Source organism: Electrona antarctica (assembly GCF_951216825.1).
Source record: "Electrona antarctica genome assembly, chromosome: 7".
Taxonomy (NCBI): domain Eukaryota; kingdom Metazoa; phylum Chordata; class Actinopteri; order Myctophiformes; family Myctophidae; genus Electrona; species Electrona antarctica.
The window spans coordinates 6,419,109-6,432,504 of NC_136812.1; the positions used below are offsets into that span (position 1 = coordinate 6,419,109).

The 13,396-nt window shown below is 45.3% G+C and overlaps 1 protein-coding gene across 2 annotated transcripts in view; it reads right to left on the reverse strand.

Moving 5' to 3' along the window:
• Nucleotides 1–13,396, reverse strand: part of nlgn1 (neuroligin 1) — a gene marked incomplete at its 3' end in the record, with an annotated part of 342,115 nt that overhangs the window by 68,918 nt on the left and 259,801 nt on the right. The window lies entirely within an intron of this gene.

Sequence of the window (13,396 nt, forward strand, 5' to 3'; positions counted from 1 at the left end):
CAAGGTGGTATTATAATTATTCAAAAAAAAAAACACAAAGTTTCAAAGCATGTTGGAGGTGGAAGTCAACTGACTATCAGTAATGATGATTCATACTGCTTGTAGACACAGGCTGTTTTCAGCACTGGACAGAGTCAAACAAGCAGTGGAGGAAAGTAACTAAGTACATTTACTTAAGTACTGTACTTTGTACTTTACTTGAGAATGTCCCAACTCCCAATACTTTTACTTCTACTCCACTCCAATCTCAGAGCCAAAAAAGAAACTCCACTCCACTACCATTATTTGAAAACTTGAGTTACTAGTTACTTTGGAGATTTTAATTTTGATTAGAAGACATACATTGACAACTTCAACCGTATACATTTTGGCCATTTCAAAATAGCCGATCTACAAGAACAACAAAAACATTATATTTCCAACCGATCGGATCAGACAGACAGGTAAATATCGGATAAACGTGACGCCAGCATCAAAATTTCATAAGCGCCGGTGTTTTCACCCACTGAGGGAATCTAATTGTTTACCGTGTCGTCTAATTGCCGCGGCTTTCCAAAGGGCAGCGGCTGAGCTTTCATTAGTGCTCTGGATGGTGAAGGGTATATCAAACAACTCCAGACAACAATGGCGTCGCCCCCCCTCACATCAAAACCTCAATTTGCAGCAGATGGGCACAGAATGGGCTGACATTTAAGAAGGCCACCCTTCTAAGCTCTCTCCATTACGGCCGCTTTGTTGCACAGGCGAAAGGAAAAGCCGCCTGTGGAAATGGCGCGAGTACGCGCGCCAACACGTACACACACGCGCGCGCGATCTCACACACACACACACACACACACACACACACACACACACACACACACACACACACACACACACACACACACACACACACACACACACACACACACACACACACACACACACACACACACACACACACACTCACTCTCACTCTCACTCTCACTCTCTCTCTCTCTCTCTCGGAGGTGTATAGTGGCAGAGATATGTTGGCATATGAAATATCACCAGAGATTGTGTCGTCCTCGTCTAGCTGAATAAAAGCACTGGTACCAGGATACTGTACCACATCATGACTATGAGGGATGAGGAAGGAGGCTTCATTGGATATGAATCTAATTGTATTTACTTGTGGGAGTGGAAAACATAACAGGAGAGGAGATTATGGGGATGCATGCATGCAGGGAGGAGAGAGAGAGAGAGAGAGAGAGAGAGAGAGAGAGAGAGAGAGAGAGAGAGAGATCTCAAGTGGATGAGATCCATCTCCATAAAAATCCAATCCTCTTATGCTGCAAAATGCTCCAAATGGATGGATTGACATAAGGGGTTGTGGCCCCTAGCGTAACCCTGGCAACCATATTCAGCTCAAGACCTCCCCCCCACAAACACGTGCACATGCACACACACTTATCCAATTCTCACATCACCCCTGTTGAATTCTTGCTCAACTTCTATCCATTGTACCGTTACATATCGTGAAAGCGGCACGCATACTCCAGTTTTTCAGCGCGGTGTTCGGGAAAACTACAACATGACGTCACTGAGCCGCGGTGATAAGCCACGCACCACTCATACCAGCACATCTCTCTGTTTTTACTAAAACTACAACATGGCGTCACTGAGCCGCGGTGATAAGCCACGCACCACTCATACCAGCACATCTCTGTTTTTACTAAAACTACAACATGACGTCACTGAGCCGCGGTGATAAGAGACTCACCGCTCACCACCGCACTTCTCTCTGTTTTTACTAAAACTACAACATGACGTCACTGATCCGCGGTGATAAGCCACTCACCACTCATACCAGCACATCTCTATGTTTTTACTAAAACTACAACATGATGTCACTGAGCTGCGGTGGTAAGAGACTCACCACTCACCCCAACACATCTCTCTGTTTTTACTAAAACTACAACATGACGTCACTGAGCCACGGTGATAAGGGACTCACCACTCACCCCAGCACATCTCGACCGTGGTGGTTAGGTTATCACCTAAAAACAGGAGTATAAAGGCTATATTCATAGTCCAGTTTTCGGTGAAGAGGTGACCACCGAAGCGGTGGCCAGTAAGAACCAAGTGTTGTGTGAGCGCCGGTGACCACCGTGGTGTGACGTCATGTTGTAGTTTTAACCACCGCGGCGTGACGTCATGTTGTAGTTTTAACCACCGCGGTGTGATGTCATGTTGTAGTTTTAACCACCGCGGTGTGACGTCATGTTGTAGTTTTAACCACTGCGGTGTGAAGTCATGTTGTAGTTTTAACCACCGCGGTGTGACGTCATGTTGTAGTTTTAACCACCGCAGTGTGACGTCATGTTGTAGTTTTAACCACCGCGGGGTGACGTCATGTTGTAGTTTTAACCACCGCGGTGTGACGTCATGTTGTAGTTTTAACCACCGCGGTGTGACGTCATGTTGTAGTTTTAACCACCGCGGTTAGACGTCATGTTGTAGTTTTAACCACCACGGTGTGACGTCATGTTGTAGTTTTAACCACCGCGGTGTGACGTCATGTTGTAGTTTTAACCACCGCGGTGTGACGCCACCGCGGTGTGACGTCATGTTGTAGTTTTAACCACCGCGGTGTGACGTCATGTTGTAGTTTTAACCACCGCGGTGTGACGTCATGTTGTAGTTTTAACCACCGCGGTGTGACGTCATGTTGTAGTTTTAACCACCGCGGTGTGGCGTCATGTTGTAGTTTTAACCACCGCGGTGTGACGTCATGTCGTAGTTTTAACCACCGTGGTGTGACGCGGCAGTGGCTTAGGGGTAGAGTGGCTGGATGGAAACCGTGAGGTTGCCAGTTCAAACCCGGGCTCCCCCAGAGTTACTGTCGAAGTGTCCTTGAGCAAGACACTGAACCCCAAATTGCTCCCGATGTGCTAGTTTGTGCCTTGCATGGTTTCCGCTGCCATCGGTGTATGAATGTGTGTGTGAATGGGTGAATGTAATGCACAATCTCTGTAAAGCGCCTTGGATAAAGGCGCTATATAAATGCACCATTTACCATTTACCATTTACGCCATGTTGTAGTTTTAACCACCGTGGTGTGACGTCATGTTGTAGTTTTCAGTGGTCACCTCTTCACCGAAAACTAGACTATGAATAAGCCTTAAGGGTCCCACTTAAGAGGAGGAAGAGGATGAAGGATGAACAGTGCATCAGAGAGAGAGAGAGAGAGAGAGAGAGAGACAGAGAGAGAGAGAGAGAGAGAGAGAGAGAGAGAGAGGGGCACACAGAGAGATAATTAGAGTGAGAGACAATACGAGAGAAAGAGAGAGAATTAGAGTGAGTGAGAGAGAGGATCATTTCAGGAAAGTATAGGCTTATATTGTTTACAGAGAGGACCAGTAATCAATCTGATGGGGGATATATAGAGAGCACTGAAACGCATGCACGCACGCACGCACGCACGCACGCACGCACGCACGCACGCACGCACGCACGCACGCACGCACGCACGCACGCACGCACGCGCAATCACTGCAGTGCTTTCCAGGTTGTCATAAATAGAGGCTGAACTGGTGTTGACCCCCAGTCTGCAGTCCAGTCGATACTACAACACAATACACAACTATTTACTGCATCATATACTTAAGAGTCTCTCTCCCACTCTCTCTCTCTCTCTGACTCCACCATCTCACTCAGCCCTGTCTTTTGTCTTTTTCTTCGTAACGTGTGTCTCTGTGTTCTTAATTCTCCCACGCTCAAACTCTCTCTACCGAAGCGGCCGATGGACTGGTTAGCTCGCACTGGGCTTAAAGGAGAATTCTAGAAGGCTTTCTTACCTTTCTTTGTAGTTGCTACGTCCCCACCAAAGAGGTCCAGGGGTTATTTTGTGCAAAAGCGCATTATTGGCTATTTCCCCTATACCATAAGCCCTCAATGAATTGAATTGCATTGAATTGAATGGGGCATTGTGCTAATTCGCTTATTTCCATCGCTCAAAAATCTTTTTTGTTTGTATCCTCTCTTCATGTAAATAGTATCCCAAGCGGCACACTTTACTACTTATTTGATGGAAATAAGCGAATTAGCACAAAAACCCAACCCCTATTGAGGGCTTATATTAGGGGAAATGGCCAATAATGCACTTTTGCACAAAATAACACCTGGACCTCTTTGGTGGGGACGTAACAACTACAAATAACACCTGGACCTCTTTGGTGGGGACGTAACAACTACAAATAACCCCTGGACCTCTTTGGTGGGGACGTAACAACTACAAATAACACCTGGACCTCTTTGGTGGAGACGTAACAACTACAAATAACCCCTGGACCTCTTTGGTGGGGACGTAACAACTACAAATAACACCTGGACCTCTTTGGTGGGGACGTAACAACTACAAATAACACCTGGACCTCTTTGGTGGGGACGTTACAAATAACACCTGGACCTCTTTGGTGGGGACGTAACAACTACAAATAACACCTGGACCTCTTTGGTGGGGACGTTACAAATAACACCTGGACCTCTTTGGTGGGGACGTAACAACTACAAATAACACCTGGACCTCTTTGGTGGGGACGTAACAACTACAAATAACACCTGGACCTCTTTGTTGGGGACGTAACAACTACAAATAACCCCTGGACCTCTTTGGTGGGGACGTAACAACTACAAATAACACCTGGACCTCTTTGGTGGGGACGTAACAACTACAAATAACCCCTGGACCTCTTTGGTGGGGACGTAACAACTACAAATAACACCTGGACCTCTTTGGTGGAGACGTAACAACTACAAATAACACCTGGACCTCTTTGTTGGGGACGTAACAACTACAAATAACACCTGGACCTCTTTGGTGGGGACGTAACAACTACAAATAACACCTGGACCTCTTTGGTGGGGACGTAACAACTACAAATAACACCTGGACCTCTTTGGTGGGGACGTAACAACTACAAATAACACCTGGACCTCTTTGGTGGGGACGTAACAACTACAAATAACACCTGGACCTCTTTGGTGGGGACGTAACAACTACAAATAAAGGTAAGAAAGCCTTCTAGCATGGAATTCTCCTTTAAGCCTACAGTATTATGTATACTGTATATAGCAGTGGTGGGAAAAAAGTACTCACATGTTTTACATTAGTAAAAGTATCAATACTGCAATGTAGAACTATACTCCATTACAAGTAAAAGTCTGGTATTCAAAATTTACTTGAGTAAAAGTACAAAAGTATTGGTATCAAAATGTACTTAAAGTTCCAAAAATAGAAAGTACATTATGCGGAATGTCCCATTTCAAGTTTTCAAATGTTTAAACATCTTTTGAAAATAGCAAATCTATACAAGCTTGATGTATCTGAAAGCAGCGTCTGTACTGTGCGAACGGCAGTGAGGAGCAGACAGGAAAAATAAGTCACGGCGTAGCAGTTCTCCAGTCTATTAGTTTTGTTTTGTATCAAGTTTTAATGACCAAAAGGCACTCGGGTACAAGGCAGTCGTGGGAGCAAAAGGCCCACAATGGAGTCACACAGAATCTACTTGTTCGAATCAGCAAACTACATGTGAACACACCCTGGAAACAAACTACATGTGAACACACCCTGGAAACAAACTACATGTGAACACACCCTGGAAACAAACTACATGTGAACACACCCTGGAAACAAACTACATGTGAACACACCCTGGAAACAAACTACATGTGAACACACCCTGGAAACAAACTACATGTGAACACACCCTGGAAACAAACTACATGTGAACACACCCTGGAAACAAACTACATGTGAACACACCCTGGAAACAAACTACATGTGAACACACCCTGGAAACAAACTACATGTGAACACACCCTGGAAACAAACTACATGTGAACACACCCTGGAAACAAACTACATGTGAACACACCCTGGAAACAAACTACATGTGAACACACCCTGGAAACAAACTACATGTGAACACACCCTGGAAACAAACTACATGTGAACACACCCTGGAAACAAACTACATGTGAACACACTCTGGAAACAAACTACATGTGAACACACCCTGGAAACAAACTACATGTGAACACACCCTGGAAACAAACTACATGTGAACACACCCTGGAAACAAACTACATGTGAACACACCCTGGAAACAAACTACATGTGAACACACCCTGGAAACAAACTACATGTGAACACACCCTGGAAACAAACTACATGTGAACACACCCTGGAAACAAACTACATGTGAACACACCCATTGAAACAAAAGCCTATGGTCTTTATACTGACGAAAGTTGAAAACTCCCTCCCTCTCATGAGGGTGGGACTTAGAGAACTGTCCTTGCTTACTAGCCAATCAGTGAAATAGGATAGGATCACGCAAGGTTTCAATGAGAACTAGCAACAGATAAAACATGTAACTATATATTACCAATAAGAATGAAATATATGTACCATATCAAATATACAGAACATTGTTTAACACATGTAATGAAATAGTTAGACTGTATTCTTAACTCTACTAGATTAATATTTGGCAGTAAAACAGCTGTCTCAACTTACGCTCTGAATAGGTCTTCAGGCTGTGTCTGTAAAACTGACTGATATGTCCATAATGTCGCCATATCAGATTCATCAAGCTCACAATGCGTCTCACAAATTGCATCTTCAATCTGCAAAGATCAGCAAGTATAAGTACAATATTTGCCTCTGAGATGTAGTGGAGAAGAAGTAAAGGACCGGCAATTGGAAATACTCAATAAAGTACAAATACCTCAAGATTGTACTTAAGTACAGTACTTAACAACAACAGGATCTGTGGAGGTGACTCTGTAACTGACAGTGTAGCCTTGGCCTACTACAAATGGAACCAAAGGACCCTTTTATAACAAACTCTGATGGAAATAGAGGATCGGCGGGTCCAACAGGGGGTCCCCGCGGATTCAATCAATCTGTGTTTCTCAAACGCTTTCATGTCAAGGACCCCCAGATGATTGGCTGATTGGCTGAAGGTATGCTGGGCTGGCAGACTTAAGATTCATACTTATTGTACGTGTGTCGCGCACGTTAAATTGCGCCGCAACACATTCTGAGCTTTATAGATCACCTATTTTAGGCAAACACACACACACAATGTGGAGCCGCGCATAACTCAGCCGGAATAACTGACTGACAAAAGTCTCTTTTTGAATCGGTAGACGTGCTGGGAATGGAACAATAAAGCGTGCAGAGAGCATTGCAGGAGATCCGCGTTGTGCAAAACAAACCGAACCGCAGCTCTGTTCACTTCAAAGATCGGAATCCCACAATATTTTTGGGTGTTTCAAATATCTCAGTCATTCAGTCAGTCAGCCAGTCAGTCAGTCAGTCAGTCAGTCAAGCAGCTATTCCCTGGCTGCAGTGTGCATAGTTTGCGGGGGGGGGAATAAGTGTTTTTCTACTTGCTTTGTTCTACTCTATTTTAGCCTCTTCAAACACAGGGAGAAAGCTCTCCATAGAAATGAGCCAACCAGGCGGATCTCCCCTGGCGCCGGGAATTATGCAGCAAGTTAGTGGAGCGATGGTACTTTTCTCTGCAACGCAACACAGTGCATCGCCGACGCGCGCACACGCGCACGCGCACACGCACGCGCACACGCGCACGCGCACACACACACACACACACACACACACGCACACACACACGCACACACACACACACACACACACACACACACACACACACACACACACACACACACACACACACACACACACACACACACGCACACACACACACACACAGTGGGGCGCGTGGAGACTCATGTGCAGTGGAAAACCAAAGCCACACGCATAACTGCAGGAGACACCCATGCAAAGCAGACCCCTAGTGGTATGCACATTATACTATACTATACAGCACACCAACACGGCAGCAGCCACCTGTTCCACCATGAAGAACAGGCAGACGTTTAGGAGTTATGCTGTTATTAGTTGGAGGGTAAAGAGGACTGGGGGGACAATAGAACAATAGCGGGGGTGATTACAGGAGGGCAGAAGGCAAAGGAAGACTAATAAAGAATATTCATGTCTTCTCTCTCTCTCTCTCTCTCTCTCTCTCTCTCCCTCCCTCCCTCTCTCTCTCCCCCTCCCTCCCTCTCTCTCTCTCTCTCCTCCCCCCCCCTCTCTCCTCCCCCCCCCCCTCTCTCCTCTCTCCCCCTCCCTCCCTCTCTCCCTCCCTCCCTCCCTCTCTCCCCCCCCCCCCTCTCCCCGCCCCCCCCCCCCCCCCCCCCCCCCCTCTCTCTCCCCCTCCTCTCCCCCCCCCCCCCCCCCCCCAGCAGAGATGGAATGGATGATGAGTGAGGGGAAGTGGGCTAAAGACCCTCATTAGCAGAGGCTTATACAGTATGGTGTATATTGTGTTTGTGCTTATTGGAGATGCACTCTGCGAGGAGCGGCATATTGACGAATGAACACGTCACACAATACAGCGTGCACTATGTCTGGGAAAGGCGTAAATTGCCCTGCATTCGCATTAGGCAAGGCAGAAAAGGAACAACAGGGCCCTCCCTGAAGACATTACGACCGTCTACACACACTGTGTTTGATTCATCATGTCAGAATGAAGTCATGACGTGGGTGAAATTAGTTTTTCCCATCGTGTTATTTTTCCAAGAAAACGAAGAAACGGAAGAAGCGAGGGAAGATGGGGGTGGGGGGGGGGGGGCGTTAGGAGATCATGGCAAGAAAGAAAGTGTAGAAGCTCGTTCCACACACACATAGCACAGTCGTGGGATCTCTTAGCTAAATGGCAGAGCCGTATAGGGTCTGTCTTATCTTATTTACAGGCTGTACAGCCGTACAAACTAGAACAAGAACAATTACACATAGTATACCTGAGATAATATATACATAAAGGTGCGTGAGCATAGCAGCCGCTACATGTGTACTGTGCAACATACTGTGTACTGTATATATATATTCAGGGCGCGTATAGTCTGCGTCTCCTCGGGTGGTTCAAGAAGAGCTATAAAGTCCAAGGAAACGTGGACGCATCGCACTGCGACGCGTTGAGAGCTTGTAGATCAGCTATTTCCCGAGGCGCAACCACAAAACAGGAATTCATCATAAAGGAGGTAAAAAGGGAAAAGAAACATACATTGAGGGGAAAATGGGTGGGTGGGTGGAGGGGGCGATTCAGATTTTACGGGGGCCAGTTTGCTGCTCTTGATACTGCGGTATAGCCCCTTTGCCCTTCCGTGGGCGTTGTGAGGGGGTAGATAGGCCCCTTTGCCCTTCCGCGGGTGTTGTGATGGGTTGTACAGATTGTGACTTGCAGGTGGTACCGGTCCTTGATGATGCGCTGAGCTCTGGCTATACGCACCGCTTGTTGTACAGTCCCCGGAGCTCAGGGAGCTTCACACAGAGAGTTGTTACCTGAGGCATAAAATACTTTGTGATGGGCAACAAATTATTCTTTATGTCATTATGTTCTGAGATGAAGCGTACATTTTCTGTTCCTTTTCCAACTTTTGGGGGAAGATATTAATGTTATGAATGAGTTCAAAGGAAACCAGAATGAGAAGAGAAAGTCATCTCCTTTATCATTTGAATTTTTTTTTGCTGTGAACATAAAATCATTAGCAGGCTGTCTCAGCGGGGCACATTGAGGATAAATGACAGCCCAGGCGTTGCGGTGTGTTGCAGTCAGCCACAACCTGTAGCTCATCTCCACACTGTCAGACCTAGTAGTATTATTATGTGCAAAACGTATTCAGTCAGTACTCAGTCATCAAAATAATCACTGTGATCATTCTCAATCAGCTCAACCAGTCTAACCTTACATGACTTTGGTGGGGGGGGGGGGGGGGGGGGGGGGGGGGGGGAGCCACGTGTCCACAGGTTACAGGTTACGACGCAATGCACGTCTTTCCACCTAAATTACAGCCCAGCAAATACAGTGTGAGATAACCACAATGCAGGGTCGAATTTTTACAAGTTGCAAATGTGAGATATAAGTACTTCTCTACACTGGTGGTAGCTGTGAGGATTATGGTTTTTAAGGCTGTAATGATTACTTTTAACGGTACTTCATGGGCTGCATGGCTAATAACTGCCAAATTACATTTGGCAGTTATTAGCTCCTTGTGTGTGTGGGCGCGTTTGTGCATGCGTGCGTGCGTGCACGCGTGCGTGCGTGCGTGCGTGCGTGCGTGCGTGCGTATGCTAAATGTTTTTGATTCTGCCCGTTTTTTTTATGCACTTTCTATGCACTTTATATTCATACATTTTAGCTTTATTTATTTGTTGACGTTATTTTGTTGCCATTTTATTTCGTCAGTTTTATGTACAGTTTATTATAACTTTGACAGTAAAAAAAAACTAATGTCTCATCCATTACTCCCGTCTTCAGTCTCTGAAAGAGCTCAAGACGAGACCATTATTTGCTTATCTCAGCCCCAATATGCACATGAAAGCCCTGCTCTTTCTGCCCCAGTTAAAAGGCTTGAGTTAGCATTATGTTCCCGTGGAAGAAAATCTATCTTTCCCACCTGGTCCTATAATGCTACTCCCACAGGACCCCGCGGGCCCGGCCCGGCCTGTGCACCGCATGGCCTTCAAACAGCGTGATTATCGTCTTTCTGTGGGATTTTCCAATGCTCTCCATTTTACCGCAGGTCCATAATTGGATCGGATGGTTTGATTCATCCAACACAACAAGGACGCCAAAGCATAATCTCTGTGTCTCCATATTTGGGCCACAGTCATCAATGACGTTGTAGACATAATATTATGACTCTGTATTTATGGCCAATGTTTCAGCCTGATTCGACCACCAGTGACTTGCATTATGAAGTTAATTAAAGTGGGGGCTCACAGTGTGCGAGTCCAGTGACTCCGTGGGGGCGGCGGGGCTCGAGCCCCCATGGATATGTACAGTATATTCACCTAGTCGGTTCGTCCCGTTTGTACCGCGCCAGGTCGCGCCGCGACCGTTCGCACAATTCCCGTCTTTGCATTGACTTTGTATGTAGGCCTAATCGCGCCGCTCTAACCATCCAAGTCTGAACGCACCTTAAAACCTCTTTTGTTCGGGGCGGGGGGTGGTGGGCCGCGTTGCCTGTCCCCTTGTACACATGCAGACCAGGCATTCAAATGCTAATCTTGTTTTCACCTGCCAGGTAGGGTATGCATACAGTACTGTACTCTGTTGTTCAAAATGAAAAGGAGTAGCCTACCTACCAACATGCTCTTCTGTTAATAATCTAAACACTGTGACACGTTTAAAAAGTGTTACAAATAAGTGTTTAGAACCTAAACTATTGGGTTTAGTGCATGTTTAAAAAAAAAAAAAAAAACTTTGACTATTATAAAAACATTTTTGTCTCTGTGCGAGCCCCTTCTATTTGCTTTGGACTTTCCTGCTGGCCTCTCGCACATGTTTACAGCCCTAGAGTAAAGCCCAAACCACACCAAAGGGTCAGGTTGGGACAAAACGGTTTGTTAAGGTAAACTATGCCAATGCAACTCATTGAGTTGCAATGAGTTGCATTGGTGTGGTTTACCTTAACAAACCGTTTTGTCCCAACCCGACCCTTTGGTGTGGTTTGGGCTTAAGCCTTGAGTTTAGAGTGCAAATGTCCCTATGCGTCCTTCACTCTGAGAGCGTACACACATGGAACCAGATGGGCCAATAAACGCTCCATTAAGGTTGCATTTGCACACTCTCAGTATGGCTGTCACCATAATGACAATTAATTGTGTTTTTGGCATTGGAAACTTTGAACATAAATAAATAAATAAAACATAACATTTCCGTTAGGCGTTTAGGCTCGTGAACAGAAGTTGCACATGAGGAGAGATAATGAATTAATAAATAGACAAAAGAATTGACTGAAAGATTATAGTGTTTAAAATGTTTGAAAATATAGATATAGATCATGGCGATTATTACAATCATTATGCAAAAATAATTGTGATTATGTCAAATAATAATTTGCGATTTGGTTTCCGCTTGGGAACCAATTTGCCACGGGTAACACGCAGGGGTTTAACCCATTAAGACCTGACGTCAAAATTTAAAAAATGGCTTCAAAATCCTGACAGTTTTCTGAAAAACCTTATGTTTCTGTATCAGTGGTTCTCAATATTTCATGTCAAGGACCCCAAAAACTATGTCATTGGCCTCCGCCCCCCATCTGAAAATATGTTGTTCCAGGGACCTCCCCAGAAGCAAAGATTTGAGTTAAAATGTTCACTCTGTAATAATATATATTCAAAGATTTGTGCCGCATTTTCACGATTTTTCAAAAATAGCAGACCTACAAGCTCGTAGCGCGCCACTCGGTGGCGCGCTATGAGCTTGTAGGTCTGCTATTTTCCAATAGCTAAAGTATAACATAATGCTTATAGTTAAAACGCCAAAAGGGGGTCCCGTCTAGAAGGGGTTAATGTGTATCGCTCCACAGAACGCTCAGAGAGATGAATAAAAGCAGCAGTGCTTATATTACTTCTGGGTTGGAAATCTACAGTTGAGTGGAGATGAAAATCATTTTCATTAAAAGAAAGCAATAGAAGAGATTTTCTTCTTTTTTTGTGTCTCTCAAATAGTTTCCACGCTTTAATCACAGTTACGGTCGCATTCAGCAATGTCAGAAATCAATTGCTACCCGCGTTGCATTTCCATTCTTCCTCCTAACGCTTTGTTCTGTATTGTCTCTCAATGCTTTCATCTGATTCCGTCCTTATTGCAGAAGAGCTGAACTTATAGTCAGAGGTGAAAGGTACGGCAGCAGGCCTATTTGGAAACGTGTGAAATGGTTATAATGATTGACTTTTACCTTTGGATCTTCAAGTATACTTTTGATTACAAAAGAAATGTTGTGATGTGTATTGTTGCGGAAAGAAAGTCTAATCAAATCTAAAATCAGAGTTGATCTGCAACAAACATTCAGAGGTGGAGGAAATATATGCCATCCCTTTGGAAGTCCAAATGACGGCCTGACATTGGACCTCTGAAGTACTGACTAGTAACAGTGAAAAGACTGAGGCAGTATAGCAGCAGTCCAAATGACGGCCTGGCTTTGGACCTCTGAAGTACTGACTAGTAACAGTGAACAGACTGAGGCAGCAGCAGCAGCAGCGCGACAGACTGGCGTCTCTTCCAAAACGATAAGGGGATCCGCGACTGAGAAATGACCAAAGGGTCTATGTTAAAAGTCTATAGCAGGACACAATAAGTCACCGGAATAGGTTCAAGTGCACATCAATCACTCTCCCATCCAATCAAAGATCGAGGGAAGCCGGGACTTGCCATCAGCAGAGTTGTGATTGGGTTAGAAGGGGCAGGGTCCGGAGTCTGTTGGTGCATTATCGACTTCAATCACGGTAATGCACCATGCTCCCAAAATGACCTTGCACGTGGTGTGTGCGTGTAGT